At 42.9% G+C, this 24,280-nt stretch overlaps 2 protein-coding genes and 1 pseudogene across 16 annotated transcripts in view; 2 read left to right on the plus strand and 1 right to left on the minus strand.

Annotated features, from left to right (window-relative positions):
• Positions 1-7,413, plus strand: part of CRTC3 (CREB regulated transcription coactivator 3) — a 156,198-nt gene extending 148,785 nt beyond the window's left edge. For 7 of the 13 annotated variants that reach the window (XR_006598817.1, XR_006598819.1, XR_006598811.1 and 4 more), the window contains 4 exons: positions 60-204; positions 959-1,328; positions 4,183-4,316; positions 6,628-7,413. The gene's annotated coding sequence lies outside the window, so the exon portion shown is untranslated. Of the gene's footprint in view, positions 1-56; positions 205-872; positions 1,329-2,134; positions 2,250-4,182; positions 4,317-6,627 lie in introns of all 13 variants that reach the window. The other 6 variants (XR_006598821.1, XR_006598815.1, XR_006598822.1 and 3 more) reach the window with 6 other exon arrangements.
• LOC109500481 lies at positions 6,210-6,898 on the minus strand (annotated as a pseudogene).
• A 1,970-nt stretch (positions 7,414-9,383) lies between the features above and the next one.
• Positions 9,384-24,280, plus strand: part of BLM (BLM RecQ like helicase) — an 89,384-nt gene continuing 74,487 nt past the window's right edge. For 2 of the 3 annotated variants that reach the window (XM_045058760.1, XM_019831839.3), the window contains exon 1: positions 9,384-9,530. The gene's annotated coding sequence lies outside the window, so the exon portion shown is untranslated. The remainder of the gene's footprint in view (positions 9,531-24,280) is intronic. The other variant, XM_023254891.2, reaches the window with a different exon arrangement.

Genomic DNA, 24,280 nt, shown 5'->3' on the forward strand with positions numbered 1-24,280 from the left:
CTTAAACAAATATATATGATTTTTGTAGCTTATCCTTCCCCCCCCAATTGCTGCAGCAGGAATGATGACGTACTGATACCTACTACATCCTACTCCGAGACAGAAGTTCCTTGTGGATAACACCGAATATTCTGGAAGAACTTTGCAGTTATCACTGGATATCTCAGAAAGCTTCCTGAATCTTCTCAGCAAACATAACACAAGGTAGGCTGTGTATACATAACCTTAACTTTACTTATTTACTTTTAAAATTTTATTTATTTTTTTAGTAATTTCTACACCCAATGTGGGCCTCTCAACGACCCTAGATCATGGGTTGCATCTTGATTGACTGAGCCAGCAGGCACCCCTAACTTTAAATTCAATTAAGATCTTGCTTCATCTATTTGGTCTCTTAACTGTTAATGTTTTTTACTTTGCTCCTGAGTGATTAGGAGTGGAAATACACTTATCTTACTAGAACATACTTTGAAAATTCAATGTTGTTGATGTAATAGGATTTGTTCTTCCTAAGGTTTATAAAATACCATTGCAGCCTCTAGTTTTTGTATTTTTAGAAGTCTGTATTTAATGCTATGAATGGGTAACACTCTCAGCTGTGTAAATGTCGAAAGATAGAAAAGGATATACAGAGAATTCTTTCTACGATTCTTTCCCCCATTTACTGAGTTACCGTTCCACAACAGGTATCTTTGATTATTAGTTTCTTATCAGAAAAAATTAAATGCATTTGCAAGCCGATACATAGAAACACTATTTTCCCCTCGTATTATTACATAGACAGTAGTATATTATGCCTACTAGTTTGCACCTTGCAAATTTTTTAAGTATGAAAGGGAACTTAACAGCTCATGTACTTGATCGCACCGCAGGATCCAGGGCGTCGGACAATCCAATCAGAACCCAGTTTCTTTCCCTAGCTTGCCTGTACTCTCCTCTGTGACGGTTTTTTTCCCAGACTAGCTCCCACTCCTCCTCCACCTGGTGCCCCCTTCGCAGTGCCAGCTCCAAGATGACACCCTAACAGGTTGACAACCCCACCAGAAAAGGGACACCTGCGGTGCTCCCAGTACATTCTACCAACCGACTGACTGGAACCACGGGCCCATCCCTGAACCAATCACGGAGGCCTAGACAGCGGGAGATGCTGATTGGCCAGGAGGAAGTCACGTGACCGCCTCTGGGGCTCCAGGCATGAGAAGTCATTCCCACAATGGCCAGAGTCGCGTGGCCTGGAAGTCGGAAGGGTTGGCTCTCCGAAGGGATATCAAGATGCGGCGAACAGACAGTCCTCCACGGGTGAAAACGACAGATGTTTACCGCGGAAGGTTCTCTTTTGTTGCCTTTGGGGTTTGGGGGGGGGGAGGTTTTTCATGCCTGGAAGCTCTTACGGTATGCCCAACATACACGTGGCTGCGGTGACACACTAGCGTCTTGGAGAGTGTCCCAGCGTGCCCCAGCGCTGCTCAAACCGTTTTCCTGGATTCTGTATTTGTGTGCCTGACATCTCCTAACCACAGGCCCGCCCGAACAGCCAAAGTTGTTTACATCTCGCGTGCGATGCTGCTTTTGCAAGCTCTGAAAGTCCTACTCAAACCCTCCCTCCTGTCCTACGCCCACACCCACAGGCCCCTCCTTTATATAACCCTCGATCCCTTGCCAATATTTCCCCTGCCCTAGATCAACCCAGGGTTTGGGGCCAGACATCTAGGGACAGCCCCTATGCCCCCAATCCTGCTGGAATTATTCAGACTAGGACTTTTATCAGGTAAACATTCAAAAGCAAAACAGAGGAGGTGGGGGTGGGGGGTGGGCAGGGGAAGGTCTGGGACAGCCAGGAGACAGGGAAAAAAAAAAAAAAAAGGAAAAACGTTACCCATCTAGAGATACGGCTGTCTGGCTGTTCTGAAAGATTTTTTTTTAAGTTTATTTATTTATTTTGAGAGAGAGAGAGAATCCCAAGCAGGATTGAACTCACAAACTGTGAGGTCACAACCTGAGCCGAAAAACAAGGTCTGGCGCCCCTAAAAGATTTTAAGAGGAAAAAAAAAGATGTGTGTTGGGAATCCTCCAAGAAAGGGACAGGTTAGGTTGTGGAAATATTGGGGCTCTTCTCCGTCTTTCCTCTTACCAGCTGGAGACAGAAACTAGAAACCACTCTTTTGGGCAGCTAAAAGCCTGAAACAGAGAAACGGTAGGCAGAGAAAAAAGAACAAAACATCCCTAGATGCAGAGGGAGAAAATAAAAGGTAACTAAATAGATTATATATCTATATAATATTTTAACACAAATGTATAATAGATACTTTCCATATGTATACATGATATCTAACTAAAAGACATTTCCTTAATTTGACCCAATTGGAAATCCAAAGTTTATGTACAAAAAACTTACATACTAAAACAATTTGTATAACAAAAAGATAAAAACAATGCTGATTGTCTTTTGTGTGTCTGCAGCCCAAGCTCTAAATTAACTCTAGCAGTTGCAAAATGTACCAATTGACAAAACTTTATGGTTTTAATACTGGGGCTCAGATTGTAGTTAGAGCCAGAGATTCCACTAAACTTAAACATCGTGCCTGCTATAATCTTAAGAAACTAATTAAATATAAGCTAGAGAAAAAAAAAAAAAAAACCAACAACCTAGAAATGTCTCACTTTATAGCCTTGCCTAAATTTTCCATAGTCAGAATACCCATTGCCCTAAAAATATGCCATATTGGACACACACGCTCTAATGCAATCAACAATAAATTAAAACTAAATCCTTGGCTGGGGCACCTGGGTGGCTCAGTTGGGTAAGCCTTTGACTCTTGATTTCAGGTCAGGTCGTGATCTCGTGTTTCGTGAGATCTAACCCCGCGCGCTGACAGTGCAGAGCCTGCTTGGGTTCTCTCTCTCTCCCTCTCCGTCTGCCCCTCCCCTGCTCACTTGTGTGTGCTCTCTCTCTGGCTCTCAAAATAAATAGACATTTTTTAACAACCCAAGAAACTAAATCTTTAGCAGTTACAGATTGGCTCGAGACAGTGGACTCCAGACACCCCTTAGTTAAAATAGCTATTATGGCCCAATGTAAGTTACAATAGGTCCTTCAAGGATTAAAACCTAATTAACAAAGGGGTGATTATCCCCACTGCTTCTCCATTTGACAGCCCAATTTCGCCTGTTTCTTAAACCTGGAAAAAACAAAAGGTGCTGTATCAGTCAGCTTGGGTTGTCATAACCAAATAGCACAGAATGGGTGACTTCAATAGCAGGAATTTATTTTCTCACAGTTATGAAAGCTGGGAAGTCCAAGATCAAGGTGTTGGCTGATTCAGTTTCTGGTCAGGCCTCTCTTCCCGGCCTGTAGGCCTTCTCACTGTGTCCTCACGTGGCCTTGCGTGTGTGGTGCAGAGAAAAAGAAATCTCTCTCTTCCTCTTCTTGTAAAGCCACCAGTCCCGTTGGACTAGGGGCCCACCCTCATGACCTCATTTTTTTTTTTTAACATTTTTATTTATTTTTGAGACAGAGAGAGACAGAGCATGAACGGGGGAGGGGCAGAGAGAGAATCAGAAGCAGGCTCCAGGCTCTGAGCCATCAGCCCAGAGCCTGACGCGGGGCTTGAACTCACGGACCTCGAGATCGTGACCTGAGCTGAAGTTGGACGCTTAACCGACTGAGCCACCCAGGCGCCCCTCTCATGAACTCATTTAATCTTAGTTGTGTCCGTAAAGGCCTTATCTCCAAATACAGTCCCAGTGGGGGTGGGGCTTCAATGTATTAGTTTCGGAAGGAGACTAATATTCAGTCTACAACAGGTGGCTCGTGGTGGATTACTGCATCATTAATGCTCTGGCCCTCATACCCAACATCTGATATTATTAAAATTACTGAATCTGGGGGCATCTGGGTGGCTCAGTCGGTTGAGCATTTCAAGTCTTGATTTTGGCTCAAGTCGTGTTGCCAGGGTCATGGGATTGAGCCCCGAGCGGGGCTCTGTGCTGAACGTGGAGCCTGCTTAAGATTCTCTCTCTCTTTCCCCCCCACCCTCCCTCCCTCTGCCTCTTTCCCCAACTTGTGCTCACTCTCACTCGCTCTCAAAAATAAATTTACTGAACCTATCCAGTCAGTAATGGGTTTATATTTTGCTCTTATAAATGTGGCTAATACATTACATCGAGTCCCCGTTTCAACAGCCTCTCATCGGTGCTCTGCCTTCACCTCTGAGGGGACACAACGTACCTTTTCCAGGCATGGGGAGCCTCAACAGATTTGCCACCGCATGCAGTCTGTGCAGATAAGATCTTCACCGTGTCCACCAGGAGCACAGGTATGCCATGATGACATCTTTCTCCAAGGAGACTCATTTGACACACTCATTGCGGACATATAGTTCCTGTACCTTTTAGTCCTTTGGGGGGCCGGTGGCAACATACTCCTCATTTACAAGTTTTACTTCCAAATTAAAATCAGCAGGCACTCCCATTAATGCCCTCAGAAACCCCTTCACTGTAGAGTCTTTGGCAACCTCTTCTTATGCCTTCTGGAGTTTCTAGACTACTTACGATGGCAATAAGTTGGTCAAAGGCTTGTGATGCAAGAAACGAGCCCTCTAAGCCTCACGCTGTACGCTATTAAAACAATGATAACTGGCTACACACTGGACTCTCCTGGGAATAGAGGCTCTCATAGACCCTGAGGCTGTGACCTTCCGTATCCAGCTGGGCCACCCATTGTACTTTGGGTCATGGAGACTGACTCCCACAAGACACCTGCCTCATGACCTGAGATCATGACCTGAGCCGAAGTCAGGCGCTTAACCCTATGAGCCACCCAGGCACCCCTTCAACATCATGTTTTTAATACAGTTTGCAAATTTGACAAAAATATTATTAGAGGGGCACCTGGGTGGCTCAGTCGGTTGGACAGCTGACTTTGACCCAGGTCATGATCTTCGCGGTTTGTGAGTTCGAGCCCTGCGTTGGGCTCTGTGCCGACAGCTCAGAGCCTGGAGCCTGCTTCGGATTCTGTGTCTCCCTCTCTCTACCCTTCCCCTGGTAGTGCTCTGTCTCTCTCTCTCTCTCCCTCAAAAATAAATAAACATTAAAAAAATTTAAAAATACGTTATTAGAGGCCAAAAATTTCAAGTCTGTTTTTTTTTGGCTAATGCCATATAAATGGAAAACCGAGTTATGGGCTGGCCTGGAAGGACTCCTTATACTTCCCACCTGTTCCTCTTTTTCACGCTCATAGTAAAATGTTCTGAAAATGTTTCCTGTGTTGTTTCGAGCAACTTAGGCCCTACTTCCTGAAAGTCTCCGCTACCGTCACCTGAAAGTTTCCTTGGTACCAGACAGCCACAGGGCCAACTGTTCTGTGTTTTGTTTTTTACATTCTGTATTTGTCCTTTTGACATCTACTAAACACACTGCCAAATGAAGAGCCAAGGCGTGATTGGGTGATCCTACTTTTTCAAGCACAGAAAGTCATATCAGAAACCCTGCAGCCAATCTCAAGTCCCTAACACAGCCACCTCCTTATCTGACTCTCCTACGCTATGCCAATGTTTGCCCTGGACGAAATCATTTCAGGGCCAGGTACTAGACATCTGGGAACAGTCCCCAAGCCTGGGGCCTTCACACTTCACAGGATTATTCACACTAGCCAATCCCAAGCCACTTTCCCTGCCCTGGCTTGCCTTCCCTGTACGAACCCCGATTAAGTGTCTGGCTTAGGTTTCTCCTTGCTCCTCTCTGCGTCCTGACCACACCTGTTGCTTCCCCACGTGGCCCCGTGTGGCGTGCTTCCTCCTCTCAGGAAACACAGAGTAATAAAATCTCTCTGTGTCCTCACTCAGTCACTTCTATAAATCGAAATTTTACAGGTTCCATGGAGACAGGAGCCACTGCTCAGTTCTCAGACCCAGAATACCAGGCTCGTGTGCATACCTGTGTGTCCCTGTGTGTGTCAAAGTGTAGAGGACATAAAATTTAACATTAAACATCTTACGTGTACAGTTGAGTGACGTCAGTTACATTCACAGTGTTGTGCAACCATCACCAGCATCCGTCTCCAGACCTCTTTTATCATCCCAAACAAATTTTACCTGTTTAACAGTAACTCCTTATTATACCCTCCGCCCCAAACCCTGGTAACCACTACTTTACTTTCTGCCTCCGAATTCTGGGTACCTGATGTTCGTGGAATCACACGGTAATTGTCCTTCTGTGCCTGGCTTATTTTATTTAGTGTAATTTCTTCAAGGTTCATATTGTTACATGTGTCAGAATTTTATCCCTTTTTAAGACTGAGTAATATTCCATTGCCTATAGATATCATATTTGTTTATCCACTCATCTGCCAATAGATGTGGTTTTTTGGCTATTGTCAATAACACTGCTATGAGCATTGGTGTACAAATGTCATTCTCCACATAACAACCAAAAAGAGCTTTCTAAAATCTGTTCGAGTTACTTGTGTTTTGTTTTGTTTTGTTGCAGTTTTATACCTTTATTTGACAATCAGCGATTAGCTCCCATCCACATTACTGGTCTGTAGATTTTTGAAAGTGGTGACAGGTACATAGGCAACTAACGTATAGAGCTGTATCGGTGAATCTTCATCCTCGTTTTGTTTTCTAGCCTACCGCACACGGATACGGTGTGGAACATTCCTTACACCTTTTGGCCCAGACAGCTTTGTTGAGCCTGGTGTCCATGTGCACATCTGGAGTTTCCATCTCCCTCCTGGAAAATCTCTGGATCTCTTTGAGTACCCGAGGGGCACGCTTCTTGAACTCCACTCCATGGATGTGCTCGTGAATGCTGATGATGTGTTCTCTGGTCAGTACCTTGGTGATGGCAGAATGGCGCGTCTCCTTCTCACCACCCTGCTATGCAGGAGCCATTCTGCTGGGCCCAGGGTTGGAAAGGAACTGTCCACGTTACTCTTCTCCTGAAAACCTTCTATAGTAAGTTAAACAACAAGGAGATACCATTAAACACCCTGCAGAATGGCTAAAATGAAAAGGATTGGCCATTTCAATGCTGATGAAGATACAGATAATGGGACACTTACACGGTGTTAGTGGTAGTATAAAATGATACACCCGCTTTGGAAACATGACTGTTTCTACCAAAGGTAAATACACGCTTACCCCTATGGCCCAGAAACCCTATTCCTAGATACTGTTTACCCCCAAAGAAGAAGTGATGCATACGATCACAAAAGACTTATGTAAAAACGTCCACAGCAGTTTTATTTGTGATAGCCAAAGGGAAAAAACTCAAATGTCCATCATTAGATGAATGGATAAATAAATTGTAGCATGCTCATACAATTGCATACTGTTGATAAAAGAATGGTTTTTAAAATCAAGGATAATCATGACTCTTATAAAGACATAAAATAAACACATGTCAAAGGTTTTATTTAACTCATTAATTAATGAGATCCAGAAAGATAGTACAAAGGAAAATTCAAAGTACCACACATATATACTATAGAGAAATAATGAAATACTTTACAAATAGATGCAAAACTGGCAGAACTGATCAAATTGACAATAATTAAATGCGTTCCTCTGGACACAATTTGCATTTCTATAGACAAGAACCTGTCTTTAAAACAATTTAGAGATGTTCTTTATCTCGAAGACAATGAAAGGCATAGAGCCTACATGGGATCAGATACCCTGAGGGTGTGCTAGACAACACCTTATTTTTCACTGGACAAAAAGTAGGATTTTGGGGGCCATTTCACAGTTTTCACAAAATTAGTAATAAAAGAGAATGAGTCTCTGGTACATACAATATAAATAAAGCTCACAGATACTATGTTGAGAAAAAAAAAAAAAGCAGTTACAGAAGAATATACGCTGTGTAATACCAGGTTGCTGCTGGGGGGAGAGCGAGCTGGGAAGCTCCACAAGGGAATCTTACCAGGTGCTGGAAATGGTACATACCTGGATCTGGGTGGTGGAGATCCATACATATACACGTATATGTAAAATCATTCATTTCACTTAATATTATGGCACCAGGCTCTCCCCTATCCCACTTGTCGCCACATCCAACAATTGCCACTTACCTTTAGGGTGAAGTCCAAACTGAGATCTGGTCCGTTTCCTCTCGAGTATCATCTCTCCATATTGCTCACTTCCCTGCCATTTCCTCAAAGGTACCTTATTGTCGTCTTTCCAGTTTCCTGGCCTTTGCTTCCAAATCGTACCTCTTACTCATCTCTCAGAATCCCACCTAAAGCTGCCACTCTGTAGATGTGTCCTTCCTAGGTACTCCCATAATATGATCACTATTCCTATCGCTTTTGTCATCAATGTGCAAGTGTCCGCCTCCTCCACCGACGCCTACGTCTAACATCCTGTGCGCTCCATGAGAAAGTTCTCAAGAGCTTAGCACAATGACTGGCACTAGGGAAGGCAGAAATGTGAAGGACAATGAAGAAAAAAGCTAAAGGAGAATTCAGGCAGTGTGTGGCCCAGGCAATTTCAGCTGGGTTTCACCTCATTGAGTTCTGAGACGACCCTACCATTCTGGGTAGTACCCTCCTTTTGAGTCTAAGTGTACTCAGCTTTCTCTTTTGGTAGATTTTTCATACCTTGTACCTTGTCTCCATCTTGCTTCCTATTTGGCCTTTTGGCTATTAAAAACCTGCTTTTGCTTTTTCCTATAGACAGTAATTTAACAATAATGCGTTTTGTTTGACTGCGGTGTTATTTTTGTAGCATTTTAAAATCGGCGGATTTCACACATAAACACGTTTTCAATTTTTCTTAGAAGAGAAGGGAAGTAAGGAAGGGAGGAAAGTAGAGAGGGAAGCGGAAGGGTGGGAGGAAAAGAAGGAAGGGAAGGAAATTAAAAAAAAAAAAAAAAGATCTGGCATCACAGAGCCCACAGTCGCGCGTGTCAACAATCAACTGGAACAGCAGCATGGCTTCTCACTCAGGTACCTCACCTGTCCACCGAGGCATCTGAGTTTGAGATCCCTTTCCCCGTCAATGACAATTTACAGTCGCTCACGTATTGGGGCAGAGGCCAGCTCTACAAGGGGGTGGAGAGCAGAATCCCCCCAAGTCTCACAGAGACAGCGGATAAGAGCCAAAGAGGCAGGGGTGCAGAGCTTTGACCTGGCCTGTGGGAACTGCCAAGTCTCAGGCTCCTCTCAGTTCCGGGGTTTTTCACCCCAGCTCGCTTCCAGGCGCCTGTCTTCTTTAAAGCCTCCCCCGACGCTAAGAAACCCAAGGACAACAAAGATCCCGAGAGTGCCGGAAGCCCACGTTGAACCACGGTCACCTGACCTCGGATCTCAGACTCTGATTGGGCGTTGGGAACACCCCCGCCCCAGCAGCCCACGGGGGCGGGGACAAGTACCACGGGGCAAGGGCACTGGTCGGTCTCCTCAGGAAGCAACCAATCGGAATCGGCCGGTTTCCGGCGCGAAGTGAGCTGGCGCGCGGCGCGGGGGCTGCGGCGGCGGCGCGGGGAGTTTGGACCGGGGTTCCGCCCGCTGCGAGCCTGCGGGAGAGGTGAGTGCGGCGCGCTTGAACTTGACAGGACTGCGGGCCCGGCACCGCCCAGCCCAGCCCCGCTCCCGGCGACCCGGCCCGGGGCCGGAGAGGAAGGTTCTCCGTTGCCCGTCCCAGTTGGGCGAGGCCCGCGGAGCCCTCTGTCGCGGCCCGGAGCCCGAGAGAACGCGAGAAAAAGCACGCGTGTTCCCAGACGGGGAAACAGGCCCGGGGGTGGGGCCGGGATCGCCCCCGGTGTCGGTGGAAGAGCCGGCCTGGCACCCATTGTGTTCTTGTTGGTGTACTCCGGTACCTACCACAGGGCCAGGCACACTGCAGTCTGTGGATGATCCCAGCCCAGACCTCTGGCACTTCCCCCATCTCCCCGGTGAAGACCGAAACTGCACTTTTTCTCGAGCTTTCCACGGTCACGAGCCGGGCTACCGTATTTTGGGCGTACTGTGTGCCACGTGCCTGGGACCCATTTGCTTACAATTGTAGCCCCACAATACCTCCGCAGAGGGAGGTGGTTAAGGACACAGCCCGCATCACTTTTCCTGGCTTCGAATCCGGGCTCTTCCACCTACTAGCTCTGTGATTGTCCACTCGTCTTTTAAACTAAGTGCCTCGGTTTCCTTCTGTCGTGTAGGGGAAATCATGTGTTCTGCACCCTGGAGGTTTTGTTAGGATTAAGTGGCTTAATATATGCAATAAATGCTCCAAAGGGGACTTGCTACATGGTGAGGGTTCTGTTACCACCATCACCCGGAGAAGTAGGTAAACCTGTGCTCATTTTTGACAAGGAGAATCTAAAGCCCAAAGAGCTTGTCCCTGTGTGGAAAGAGCTGCCTGACTCCCAGGCATCTGCCACAACACCAGGCTTCCTCTCATAGTCCTCACCTGCCCTCAGGTTACTCAGAACTTTGGGCAGCTATTGGCCTGAGATGGAGCAGGCACCTGACAGCTCCTGGTGCCACCGATGTGGATAAGTAGCATTCCTGTGCCCCTGTCAAGGTTAAGGGACAGTAATGGCAGAGCCTGGGTTAGAGGTCAGAAATTGGGAAAGAAGGCAGAAGTATTCCATATGGGAAATGAAAATAGACCTAAATTGAGTAAACATTTTGTTAGCTAGGGTGCTGTCAGAAAGTAGCTTATAGGGGCGCCTGGGTGGCTCAGTCAGTTAAGCGTCCAGATTCGGCTCAGGTCGCGATCAAATGATCAGTGGACTCAAGCCCCGCCTTGGGCTCTGTGCTGACAGCTCGGAGCCTGGAGCCTGCTTCGATTCTGTGTCTCTGTCTCTCTGCCCCTCCGCTCATGCTCTGTCTCTCTGTCTCTCTCCCCCCAAAATAAATAAACATCAGAAAGCAGCTTATGGTCTCCTTGGAAGAAGCGAAAATTCCTGGGTGTTGAGTTCCTTTCAGTGGCAGTCGTGATGATGATAGCTACCACATACGTTCTGTATCTTTTTTTCTTAATTTTTTTTCTTTTATGAGAGAATGATGGAGGGGCAGAGAGAGGGAGTGAGAGAAAGAGAGAGAGAGAATCCTAAGCAGACTCTGCACTGTCAGCGCAGAGCCCGATGTGGGGTTCAGACCCACCAACCGTGGGTTGATCATGACCTGAACCGAAATCTAGAGTCAGATGCTCAACGAGCTGAGCCACCCAGGCACTTCAGCGTTCTATTTCTAATCCACTGACTGGGAAAGGCAGCTCTTGCCTTCATTTTAGTGATAAAGAAACCCAGAGTTAAAAAACTGGGCAAAGCCCATAGTGTTGGATGTGTAGTAAAAGAACAACATTCAGATAAACCATAGGCATCCACTTTGGGGTAGTCAGTATTATCTGTGAGGAGGGAGGGAAGAGAAGGAGATCAGTGGAGTGAATGATGGATGTGTGTGATTTTAAATACATCCAAAATGTTTTATGTCTTTGAAAGAGAAATAGGACAGAATTTAACTTCTTTTAATTTTTTTTTTCCAACGTTTTTTATTTATTTTTGGGACAGAGAGAGACAGAGCATGAACGGGGGAGGGGCAGAGAGAGAGGGAGACACAGAATCGGAAACAGGCTCCAGGCCCTGAGCCATCAGCCCAGAGCCTGACGCGGGGCTCGAACTCACGGACCGCGAGATCGTGACCTGGCTGAAGTCGGACGCTTAACCGACTGCGCCACCCAGGCGCCCCAAGAATTTAACTTCTTAAATTTGGTTGGTAAATACATGGGTGTCAACTTTTTATTGTATGTTGGAAATTTAAAATTAAAAGGAATATGTATAAAAGTTAAACATAAATATATTGTTAATACTAATTTTAACTAAGGGGTGCCTGGATGGCTCAGTCAGTTAAGCATTGACTCTTAATATCAGCCCAGGTCATGATCCCATCATTCGTGGGATCGAGCCCCAAGTTAGGCTCTGTGTTGATAGTATGAAGCCTACTTAGGATTCTGTCTCTCCCTCTCTCTGCCCCTCCCCTGCTTGCTCTCTCTCAAAATGAATACATAAATATTTTAAAAAATACTAATTTTAACTAAATAGATATTTTAACATCAATATATATTTTTTATATTTTTATATATTTCTTTCCTTTTTTAATGTTAATTTATTTTTCAGAGAGAGTGAGCAAGAGCTGGGGAGGGCAGAGAGAAGGGGACAGAGGATTCGAAGCAGGCTCTGCACTGACAGTGGAGAGCCCAGTGTCGGGCTTGACCTTGTGAACTGTGAGACCGTGACCTGAGCTGAAGTTGGATGCTTAACTGAGCCACCCAGGCACCCCAATATATATTTCTCTTAAGGGAAAAAAGGATAGAACAAAGAGGTCCAAAGTAATTGCAAAATACTCTCGGGACCTAAATGCTGAAAGCCCCAGTGGGTCTCCATTGCCCGTAGTGGGATCCCCGAGGTTTTTAAATTTTTTTTTTTTCAACGTTTATTTATTTTTTGGGGGGGACAGAGAGAGACAGAGCATGTACGGGGGAGGGGCAGAGAGAGAGGGAGACACAGAATCAGAAGCAGGCACCAGGCTCTGAGCTATCAGCCCAGAGTCTGACGCGGGGCTCGAACTCACGGACCGCGAAATCGTGACCTGGCTGAAGTCGGACGCTTAACCGACTGCGCCACCCAGGCGCCCCAACCCCGAGGCTTTTAAACAGTCTCCAGCCACCTGCTATGTGCCTCAGACTTGGTACGAATAGTGCATAGACTACCCTTCACATCTGCACCCTGTCTGGAAGGTTCCACCTGGGCTCCAATTCAATGTTCTTTGGAAAGCTTCTCTACGATTTTCTTGAGTTTTTCCTTCATCTGGGAAGCCATAGACTCACCCCCACCTCCTTTTTAAATTGCAGTATAGTTGAAGCACAGTGTTACATTAGTTTCAGGTGTACATCATAGTGAGTTGACGACTATATATTAGCTCACCACAAGCATAGCTACCATCTGTCACCACACAAGGCTGTTACAGTACCATTGACTATTGCCTAGGCTGTACCTTTCAACCCCTAGACTTAGTCATTTCATTACTGGAAGCCTGTACCTCCCACTCCTCTTCATCTATGTTGCCCATTTTGCCCATGTCCCTCCCTTCTCTCTGACAGCCATGAGTTTATTCTCCGTATTTGTGTGTCTGTTTCTGTGGGAAGTCACATTTTGTGTTTGTTTTTTTTTTTAAAGTCTTATTTATTTAAGTAATCTCAACACCCAACGTGGGGCTCGCACGCACAACCCCGGGATCAAGAGTTGGGTGCACTTCCTACTGAGCCAGCCAGGTGCTCCAGGAAGTCCTAGACTTTTAAGAAGAAACCTTTTCTCGTGGGACTTACTTCACTAAGTTGTAATTAGTTGTTGGTATGTCTGTTTCCTGCCAGCCTAGGAGCTCACTGAGGGGAGTAATTATGTCTTGCCCATCTCCGTACTCTAGTGCCTAGCATGATGCCTGGCATTGAGTGAAAAATACAAGTTGAAGTCAATTTGTGAAAGGTCTTGGGGTTATGACGTGGAATTTGTTCTCTAGAATCACAAGGAACTATTGAGTGTTCTTTGTTTAAAAATTCCTGTATCTTGGGGCGCCTGGGTGGCGCAGTCGGTTAAGTGTCCGACTTCAGCCAGGTCACGATCTCGTGGTCCGTGAGTTCGAGCCCCGCGTCAGGCTCTGGGCTGATGGCTCAGAGCCTGGAGCCTGTTTCCGATTCTGTGTCTCCCTCTCTCTCTGCCCCTCCCCCGTTCATGCTGTGTCTCTCTCTGTCCCAAAAATAAATAAACGTTGAAAAAAAAATTAAAAAAAAAATTCCTGTATCTTAATGAAACATATTTGCAATATCCAGGAAAATATTACAGTCATAATCGTGTCTTTAAATCATATCAGCTATTTTCCTTTTTCATGAGTTCTTTACAAATTTTAGCTATGCAGCTTTCTTAGCTGTAAGCATAATGCACTCATGATTTAGTCTTTTGTTTTCCCAATATTAAATTATTCCATGCAGCTACTCAGTCTTCATGGTTGCCATTTACCTTATAAATTATCACAGTATTCCACTCTCCTTGATTTAATAGGTATGAAATGTTGCTTCATACTATTAATTACTAGAAAAGTTGAATGTTTCTTCCTAAGTTTATTTAATGTCTATATATTCTGGTGAACTGTGTGTTTATACTCCTGGATCATTTGTTCATGGCAACTTGGATGTTCTTTGTATGGTTTTGTTTGTTTTTTTGAGTAGGCTCCAACATGGGAGCCTCATGACCCTGAGATCAAGACCTGAGCTGAGATCAAGGGTCAGACACCGACTGAGCCACCCATGCACCCTTCTTTGTATGTTTGTAACGTTAATCCTTTATTTGTTATTTTTGCTAATTTTTCTTTCTCAAATTTTTTGAGAAAGATACATAATACCCTAGAAAGTACGTAGTATATATAATTTAAAGAATAATTATTAAAAAGTTATAAAGTTTAATTACACATTAAAATTATGTAAACATAAAGATAATTATAAAGTTTCAGTTGCACATAACCATCAAACAGATCAAAAAATAGGTATTACTGGTACCCCAGAAGTGTAGCTCCCCTCATTATAACTTCCTCCCCACACTAGAGAGAACTATTCTGATTTTGTGGTAATTTTCTTGCCTTCATGGTATATCCTGTGTATGCATCCATAAGTAATATAGTTCAGTCTTGACTGGTTTTGAGATCTACAAATAGGGTGAGAATTTATGTATTCTACTTTGTCTTGTTTGCTTCAACATTATGTTTGTGAGATTCTTTCATATTGTAGATACAGGTTTTTTTAATTTTTAAAATTTTTTTAGTAAAAATTTATATGATCACCATAGAATATTCCTTTATGTGATTGTTGCTACAGTTTATCCATTCTGGAGTTTTTTTGTTTGTTTATTTTTATCCTTCCTGCTTTGATGGCATTTGGATTGGTTTCAGATTTTGGCTATTGATGTTGTTGTAAATGTTCTTGTGCATATGTCCTCGGGTGCATGTTCATGAATTTGTACACGTAACTCAGAAAACTACTGGGTCAAAGAATATGTGTACCTTTTACCTTCCTAAAGGCCAAATTGTTTTCAAAAGTGGTTGCACCGCCCTTCCACCAGTGTGTGAGACTTAACCATTGTCCCACATCTTTGCTAATATTTGATACTGTGTTTAAAAAAATGTTTTTTTATGTTCTTATTTTATTTTTGAGAGAGAGCGCGAGTGGGGGAGAGGCAGAGAGAGAGGGAGACAGAATCTGAAACAGGCTCCAGGCTCTGAGCTGTCGCCACAGAGCCTGACGTGGGGCTCGAACTCACAAACCACGAGATCATGGCCTGAGCCAAAGTCGGAAGCTCAACCAACTGAGCCGCCCAGGTGCCCCCCATTTGATATTGTGTTTTTATTTTTGCCTCTTTTAAATTTTTTTTTTTCAACGTTTATTTATTTTTGGGACAGAGAGAGACAGAGCATGAACGGGGGAGGGGCAGAGAGAGAGGGAGACACAGAATGGGAAACAGGCTCCAGGCTCTGAGCCATCAGCCCAGAGCCCGACGCGGGGCTCGAACTCACCGACCGTGAGATCGTGACCTGGCTGAAGTCGGACGCTTAACCGACTGCGCCACCCAGGCGCCCCTATTTTTGCCTCTTTAGTAGGTATATGTATGGTAGTATTTTCTTGTGGTTTCAATCCCCTAGACTATTGTGAAGTTGAGGACCTTAATTGTGTTTATGGACTGTTTCTGCATTTTAAAAGAGCCTGTTCAGGTTTTTTGTCTTTCTTTGCAACTGTCTTACAGGAATTGTTTATACGTTCCTTACACTATTTGTCAGTTGTATATATTGCAGATGTCTTCTCTGTGGCTTTTAAACACAGATTTAATAATATGTTGGTCACCCATTTTTTAAATATCTTTTATTGTGCAATATGTTCTATTTCATAGAGAAAAGTGCAAAGAACACCTGTGTATGAGTTAACATTGCAGGCCTGAGACTTCTCTTTAGAAAGTCCTGCTTGCAAGATTGGTTCTTGGCTGGCGAGTGGGAACTGGGCTTTTGAAACCTCTCCTACGCCAACATGGTTGTTTTGCCCACCTGGAACTCTAATGCCTGCTTTCATTCTGAGAGTCCATGTTTTTGGTGGGCAGAGGTGCTTCTGGGACCAGCCCCCGATAAAAACCCTAGACTTTGAGTCTCTGACACGTTTCCTGGGGCAGAAATGTTGCACGTAGCTGCGTCTTCATTGAGAGAATGTGCCCTTGTGAGAGGAGAGAGCACAGGAAGGTGGCACCTGGATTCCCCCAGACTCTGCCTGGTGTGTCTTTTCCCCTTGCTGATCTGGCTGTGTGTCCTTAGCTGTTGGTAGGACTATATGCTGAGTCCTGTAAGTTATTCCAGCAAATCAGCGAATGTTAGGGCGAGGTCTCTGGGGACTCCTGAAATAGCTTAATGATGTATTTATCAAAGCACATACCCCTGTACATATGTCTCCGGTAAGAAATAGGGCATAGCTAACACCTTCAGAAGCCCTGTGTGTGCCCTGTTCATCCTCTATCCCAAAGATAATCGTTATCCCGACTTTTGTGTAATCGGTACCTTGCTTTTCTCTGTACTCAGCTGTTTCAAAAGTCTTGGTGCTGTTCTAAGGTAAATGACACATAAAAGATTCTTAAATAATTCAATTTTATTTTTTTCTTTTTTGTTAGTGCTTTTTGTATCTTATTTGAGAAATCCCTTAAACTGACAAGTTCTATTCACTTGAAAGTGACTTATGTGTCTGGAGTGAAGTACGGTGTAAATTTCCTTTCTTCCCCATGTAGATATCCAGGGTACCAGCACCAACTACCGAAAAGACTCATTTGCTAGTGTTCTGTGGTGATAAATGTCATAAATTGTTATAAATTGTGCACGGGCTTGTTTCTGGGTGCTTTATTCTCTTCCACTGGTCTTCCTGTCCTTACACCATCACCCCTATGTTTTTAAAGACTTTTTTTTGTTTGTGTTGTTAAATCTTTATATGTCTGGCAGGGCAAGCCTTGACCACAGACAGTTCTGTTTCTTCGTGAGTGCAAGTTAATTTTTAAAGAAATTTGTCCATTTCATCTAAATTTAATTTTATTGGCACATTATTCAGAATCTGTTATGACATTTTTTAAGTTTATTATTTATTTTGAGAAAGAGAGAGGAAGCACGAGGTGCGGGGCAGAGAGAGAGAATCCCAAGCAGGCTCTGCACTGTCCGTGTGGAACCCAGTGTTGGGTCAGACTCACAAATGGTGAGATCATGACCTGAACCAAAACCAAGAGCCGGCCGCTTAACCTACTGAGCCACCCGGACGCCCCTGAAAACGATGTTTCAATGTCTGTGGGCAATGTAGTTAATTTTAAGTCTCTTCTTTCACTCCTGATACTGATTTGTGTCTTTTCTCTTGTTCTTGCTAAGTGTTTTCACAGAAACACTTCTTTCTCTTTTCTCATCAGGCTTAGTTTGTTTTTATCTTCTAACTTCATTGAATAGATGCTTTCTGCTCATATTTAGCCTTCTTTTCTAACAATGAAGGCTGTACATTTCCCTGTCACTACCTCTTACGTTGCATATCACATTTTTATATGTGGACTTTCATTATTATTCAGTTCCAAATATATTCCAGTACCCATTGTGATCTCTTACTTGATCCATGGTTTATTTGCAAGTATATTTACTTCCAAACATGAGATTTCTTTTTTTTTTTTTAATTTTTTAAATTTTTATTTTTTTTTTAATATTTTTAACATTTATTCATTTTTGAAAGACAGAGACAGAGCACAAGCACGGGAGGGGCAGAGAGAGGCAGACACAGAATCCAAAGTAGGCTCCAGTCTCGAAGCTGTCAGCACAGAGCCCGATGTAGGGCTTGAACTCACAGCCGTGAGATCATGACCTGAGCCAAAGTCAGATGCTTAACTGACTGCACCACCCAGGTGCCCCTTACATTTTTTATTTTTAAAAAAAATCTATGGAAAAGCAAGATCAGTACAGTAATTAAATATCTGCTTAAGTGTACATTTACATTCATAAAAATAGTTCGTATGTTAGGTCGCAAGAAAAAGGTTAGTAATTTCCATAAAGTAGAAATGTTACAAACAATCCTTACCACTATGCAACAAAATTAGAAATTTAAAAAGAAATTTTAAAACCCATATGGAACATTAAAACCCTTTCATTGAAGAACTATTAGATGTTGGGGCACTTGGGTGATTCAGTCAGTAAACTGTCTGACTTCAGCTCAGGTCATGATCTAAATGGTTCGTGGGTTCGAGCCCCGAGTTTGGCTCTGTGCTGCCAGTGCAGAGCCCACTTCAGATCCTCTGCCCCCTTCTCCCTCTGTCCCTCACCTGCTGGCACCCTCTCTCCCTCTCTCTCTCAAAAATAAACATTAAAAATAAATAAAGAATGAATAAAGAACTATTGGCTGGAAAGGAAATACAAATTGAAATAAAGGATTCCTGAAGACTAATGAAATCAAAACCTAACAAATAGGATTCTGTAAGATACGTATAAAGTAGTGGTTGGGGGGAAATTTATTGGCTTAAACACATTATAAACTTAGGGAAGAAAACACCTGAAGTAAATTCCAGACTTAGAAAGTTAGAATAAAAACAACAAAGTAAAACAAGAGAAAGCACAAGAGAATAGAAATGAAGATCGAAGCAGAGGTCAATGAGATGGAGAACAGAAAAACGTTTGATTGAGAAATCACAATCTTAGATCTTAGTTTAACAAACCAGGTAAACTAATGCTAATTTAAGAAAATTGGGAAAAATCACAAATACAAAATAACAAATGACAAGTGGGGAAAAAAATTTTTAATGATATTAATTTGCATACTTCTGTGTTAAATGAATTTGAAAATTCAAATGAAATGGATAATTATTTAGAAAAATGCAATTTACCAAAATTGATGCCAGCAAAGATTAGAAGTTAAATAACTCAATTTTCATAGCATGTTGGTTATGAAAAAACTGTCTCACTGGAAGCAGAAAAGCACACTAGATGTAAATGGTTTCACAGAGAAATTCTGTTGAACGTTTTAAGAGTCCAGATAATCCCAGTGCTAAATACATTGTTTCAGAGCATAGGAAATGAAGGAAAACTTCCAAATTCTTTTTTTTATCAGTTACTTTGTATTATTACAATCGTCAGTTTAGTCGTCTTTAGTTGTTGAAGGGCTAACGCGAAATAAAATTTGCCCAAAACTTTTCAGTCTTCTAAGATGTCTTTGGGTTTTGTTTTTTTAAAAACAACTTTATTGATCTACAATAAACTGCAAATATGTAAAGCATACACTTTGATCAGTTTTGCTATGAGGTACCATGACTGCAGTCAGGTTCATGAACATACTCATCTCTCCCAGAAGCTTCCTCGTGCCCCTTTGTAACGCCTCCCTCCTGCTCTCCTTCCCCTAGTTCAGAATGAAGAACTCCTATAGTTCCTTAAACAAACAACAACCCAATTAAAAGTGGGCAGAGGACCTGAATGGGCATTTTGTCAGAGAAGATGCACAGATGGCCAAAAAGCACATGGAAAGATGCTCACCACCGCTAATTTATTAGAGAAATGCATGTCGAAAACACCAGATATCATCTCACACTCATTAGGATGGTTACTGTAAAAGCAAAACAAAGACAACAAAGAGAAAATAACAAGTGTTGGTGAGGATGTGGAGAAATGAGGATATGGAGAAATTGTGCACTGTTGGTGGGGATGTAGAATGGAACAGACTCTGTGGAATGTAGTATGGCTATTCCCCCAAAAATGAAAAATAATAGAATTACTGTGTAATCTACAAATTCCACTTCTGGGTGTATACCCAAAAGAATTGAAAGCAGGGTTTCAGAGATACTCGTACACACATGTTCACAGCATCATTATTCACAATAGCCAAAAAGTGGAAGCAACCCAGATGTCTGTGGACAGAAGAGTGGATGGGCAAAATGTGTGAGATCCATACAATGGAATATCATTGAGCTTTAAAAAAGGAAGGAAATTCTGTCACATGCTACAGCATGAATAATCCTTGAAGACCATATGCTGAGAAACAAACCAGTCACAAAAAGACAAACACTGTATGGTTCCACTAACGTAATCAAATGGAAACAGAAAGAATGGTGATGATCAGGGACTGGGGGAGGGGGAGGGAGAGAATTATTATTTAACAGGGATAGAAGCTCAGTTTTGCAAGATGAAAAAGTTCTGGCAGTTGGTTGCACGACAACGTGAACGCACTTTATACCACTGAACTGCACGCTTAAAGATGATTAAGATGGTAAATTTTACATTATGTGTATTTTAGCACTTTTGAAAATAAAGAAGAGGGGCGCCTGGGTGGCTCAGTCAGTTAAGCGTCCGACTTCAGCTCAGGTCATGATCTCACGGTTGGTGGGTTTAAGCCCCGTGTCCAGCTCTGTGCTGACAGCTAGGAGCCTGGAGCCTGCTTCGGATTCTGTGTCTCCCTCTCTCTCTGCCCCTCCCTCCCTTCCACTCTGTCTCTCTCTCTCTCTCTCTCTCTCAAAAATAAATAAACATTAAAACAATTAAAAAATAAATTAAAAAATAAAAATGAAAAAGAGTGCACGAGCCAGCTTGAAGGAGCTCACTACTCCTAATCAAATACAAAACCATTTGGTCATGAAAATAATGACAGCAATAGATTACAACCCACCAAATACATGAGGAATCAATCCTTACTGATAAAAAGCGAATAGGGGAAAAGGGAAAGTTCTTTCCAGTAGCATGCCAGCTACAAGAGTGATGGATGGGGTTATGAAAACCATCATTATACGGCCGTACTGTTTACAGTCATACTGTTATTTCTTCAGTCATGAGTCATTAGTGGATACTAAAACAGTTACTTTTTTCCAATTATCTTTTTATTATTGATTTCTGGCATAACTACATTTGGTTGGAGAACATGTGACTTTAATCCATTGAAATAGTTGGGACTTGCCTTATGGCCTAGTTTGTGGTCAGCTTGTGTAAGTGTCTGTTCTCGAAAAGAATGTACATCTTGTAGTTGCAAAGGTGGCGTTATTCAAGTCTTCTGGGCGGTTCCTGATTTTTGTAGTTGCTTGTTTTACCAATTACTGAGAGCTAATTATAAATCTAGAATTATAGTCTGTTTCCTGTCATTCTATCAGTTTTACTTCTCGTGTCTTGCAGTTACTTTATGGGCCATACAAATTTAAAGTTGTTTCTGGTGGGGCGCCTGGGTGGCGCAGTCGGTTAAGCGTCCGACTTCAGCCAGGTCACGATCTCGCGGTCCGTGAGTTCGAGCCCCGCGTCGGGCTCTGGGCTGATGGCTCAGAGCCTGGAGCCTGTTTCCGATTCTGTGTCTCCCTCTCTCTCTGCCCCTCCCCCGTTCATGCTCTGTCTTTCTCTGTCCCAAAAATAAATAAACATTGAAAAAAAAAAATTAAAGTTGTTTCTGGTGAATTGAATTCTTTGTCATTATAACAGTGGCCTGTTTATCTCTGGAAAGGCTTTCTGCCTTAAAATCTGTTTTGTCTGCTACTAATATAAAAACCTTAGCTGTCTTCTGGTGAGTTTTCACGTTTTTTTTAATCTTCTTACTTTTGAGAGACAGAGCACGAGTGGAGGAGGGGCAGAGAGAGAGAGGGAGACACAGAATCCGAAGCAGGCTCCAGGCTCTGAGCTGTCAGCACAGCCTGAAGTGGGGCTCGAATCCACAAACTGTGAGATCATGACCTGATCCGAAGTTGGACCCTCAATCGATTGAGCCACCCAGATGCTCCTTATCTTTTTACTTTTAACCTCTCTATACAACCCAGTGTTTTGGACATGTTTCTAACAAACAGCAAATACAGTAGTTAGATCTCATTTTTTAAGTTCAGATTGATAAACTTTTTAGCCAAAGTAATTGTTCAGTTTATATTTATTGTAATCAACAGATATTTTGACTTAAGTCTACTACTACCTTCTTTTGTACTTTGTATTATTTTTTTCCCTTTCTTTCCTTTTTAATAGCTTCCTTTTAAGTGAGTTTTTTTTAAATCATTTCATTTTTCCCTTCTAGATTTTAAGGTGCATGCTCTGTTTTTATACTTCAGTGGTTACCTAGAAAGCACAGCGTGCGTATCTGTCCTCTCAAGTCGGCAATTAATCAGCACCTCCCACCCCTCATAACACAGAGGCCTTGGAGCATATTAAATCTCTTTACCTCACTTATGTGTCATTACCTTCGGGTATTGTAACTCTTTGGTTTTTTAGCCCTGTTGCTTTGTGCAGTGAAAGTTTGTTTAGATTTAGCCACATATTTCACCACCTCCTTGATTCTTTCAGTCCAGCCATCATCTGAGAACTTACATCTAGGCTCACTTTTCAACTACCTTAAATATTAAATACATCCTTCAGAATCTCATTTAATGAGACTCACTGGTGGCAGACTTGGTTTTGATTATTTGAAAATGTTTTTATTTCATCTTGATTTTTTTTTAATAACAAGTTTGACTTGTAATTCACATAGTCCGAAATTCACCCATTTAAAGAGTACAACTCAGTGGCTCTTATTATATTCCTAGATTTGTGCAGCCATTGTCACGGTTGATTTTAGAACATTGCCATCAGCCCAAAGAGGACCTCCACACCCCTTGCTGTCACCCCCCAATCTGCTCACCACCACCCTCTCCCTCCTCCCCCCAGGTAGTTACTAATCCAATTTCTTTATACAGATTTGCTTATTTCGGACATTTCATATACATGGAATCGTACCATGTGTGGTTCTTTGTGTCTGGCTTCTTTCACTCGGCTAGTATTTCAAAGTTCGTCATTATTGTAGCATTTATCAGTATTGAATATGTATTTTCAGTTCTTTTGAGTATATGTCGAGGAGTGAAATGGCTGGTTACTCTGTGTTTAATCTTTTAAAGTACTGCCAGACTTTTCCAACACAGCTGCACCATTTTATATTCTCAACAACAGCGTATGAAGATTCCAGTTTCTCTGCATCCTCACCAACACTTACTATCTGTTGCTTTTGTTACAGGCAGTTTTAAAAGCAACAGCTTTATTGAGATGTAATTCATATATCACAAGATTCATCCTTTTAAAGTATACAATTCAGTCTCAATTTTTGAAGGACGTTTTTGCTGGGAAAAGAGTTTTAGGTTATTTTCTATCAGCACGTTGAAAATAACATTCTGCCATCTTCTGATTTTCATTTTTGAAGAGAAATCAATTTTCTATCCAAATGTTGCACAATGATGTATTTCGGTGTGGATTTCTTTTTATCTATCCTGCTCAGAATTTGTTTGCTTTCTTGAATCTGAAGATTCGTCTTTCATTATGGAAACACCCCAGCTGTTATCTTTTCAGGTATTAATTCTGACCCGGTTTCTCCTCTCTTCCTGGAACTAGATTTCTGTCTAGATTTCTGTAATACTTTCTTACCGTACCCTCCATGTCTTCTTACTTCTCGTATTTTCCACCTCTTTTTTCTTTATGTTTGTTTGTTTATTTTTGAGAGAGAAAGTGAGTGATGGAGGGGCAGAGAGAGGGGAGAGAGAATCCCAAGCAGGCCTTGCCCTGTCGGCACAGAGTCCGACAAAGTGTGAGGTCATCACCTGAGCCGAAATCAAGAGTCGGATGCTCAACCGACTGAGCCACCCAGGCCCGCATCCACCTGTTTTCTTTCTCTCTCTGTGTGTATGCATTTGTTAAGTCGACAACTTACTATGAGGGATCTCAGATTTTGCCCTACTTTTAAATTAGCAAGCTAGCCTGCTACGGTTTTTTTTATACACACATACATTCGCATTTATGTATGTACTGACAGAACACAAGACCGGAGACACAGATGGTTTATTACAGCAACAACAGCCTGTGATATCTCACATCAGTTCCCCGCGCCCTAAATCCCACAAGGTGAGGTGATAGGGGCTAGATGATACTGGTGCATACAGTCCAGCGCATCCCAGCAAAAGGAACACCAAAACTTAGAGACTCTGAGCATTTAAGGGTTGCTGGCACACCTGCACATCCTCCCTCCAGAGAGATTGCTCCTTACCCTAGGATGTGGGCGCATCTCTCCCGGATGGCATGGGGAAGGTGCCTCAAGGTTTATTACCCTGAAATGTAAGGGAGTGTCTCCAGGGAGAGGAAGGAGAGGGCTTTGTCTTTGTTACTGTGGGATGTCGCTGGGGAGATACGACTCTAGATCTCTCTGGAGGGATATGCCGTCTCTAGCTGCCAAAGACTTAACATGTCCTTTGCTCAAAAGACTTGGACCATGTAGGA

Source organism: Felis catus, chromosome B3 (assembly GCF_018350175.1).
Source record: "Felis catus isolate Fca126 chromosome B3, F.catus_Fca126_mat1.0, whole genome shotgun sequence".
Taxonomy (NCBI): Eukaryota; Metazoa; Chordata; class Mammalia; order Carnivora; family Felidae; genus Felis; species Felis catus.